The sequence below is a fragment of the Nanorana parkeri genome, unplaced genomic scaffold (genome assembly GCF_000935625.1).
Source record: "Nanorana parkeri isolate BGI_ZX_2015 unplaced genomic scaffold, ASM93562v1 scaffold3245, whole genome shotgun sequence".
NCBI lineage: Eukaryota > Metazoa > Chordata > Amphibia > Anura > Dicroglossidae > Nanorana > Nanorana parkeri.
Window position 1 is genome coordinate 9269 of NW_017309513.1, and position 750 is coordinate 10018.

Consider the following 750-nt stretch of genomic DNA (forward strand, 5'->3'; position numbering starts at 1 on the left):
AGCCGGCTCCATCGTCATGAGCATGAACCCGGCTTCGCAGCCAATCGGGAAGCTGGGCGTCCCATCATTACACGGTGCCCAGCTTCCTGATTAGCCAGATCCCCGACCAATCAGGAAGCCGGGCAGCGAGTCATTACATGCTGCCCGGCTTCCTGATTGGCCGGCTCCGTGCTCCCTCGTCTTTTGTCTGGAAAATGTCATCTTATAAAACATGTTCAGGTTGTTTTCAGTCTTGATTTATAATGATCCCGCCGTCGAGCACTTCCTGTTAGAGGGTGACCACGCTCTGTCCCCGTCTCAAAATTGTGCTCGTGTTGTCACCCTGTCACGGGCTTGCCGTGACTATTTCATCACACGTTACACAGACGTGATCCACCAATGTGGAAATGGAAAGGGAGTCTGGGCTCAACTCCAAATAGTTCACAGATATATCACCTGGAGCAGTTGCCCCCGGCAGCCAATCAGCATCTCTGTCTCCATTTTCAAATCTTATCTGAGCAAACTAGAGAGAAGCTGATTGGTTGCCGTGGGCAACTGCTCCAGATTCTGATATTCTCCCCATTGTATATGTGTCACGTTGGGTTCTAAGGCGGTGACCACTGAATGAAGGAACCCCGGCACACCGCTATACACCCATCTATTGTAATACCATCAACATGACCCGCTCACTGGATGCCAGCGTCAACGTGACTCGTCTGGGCATTTAACACAGTCAGCCGGGAGGGGGGTCGCGGTGACGTGTCTGGCCCG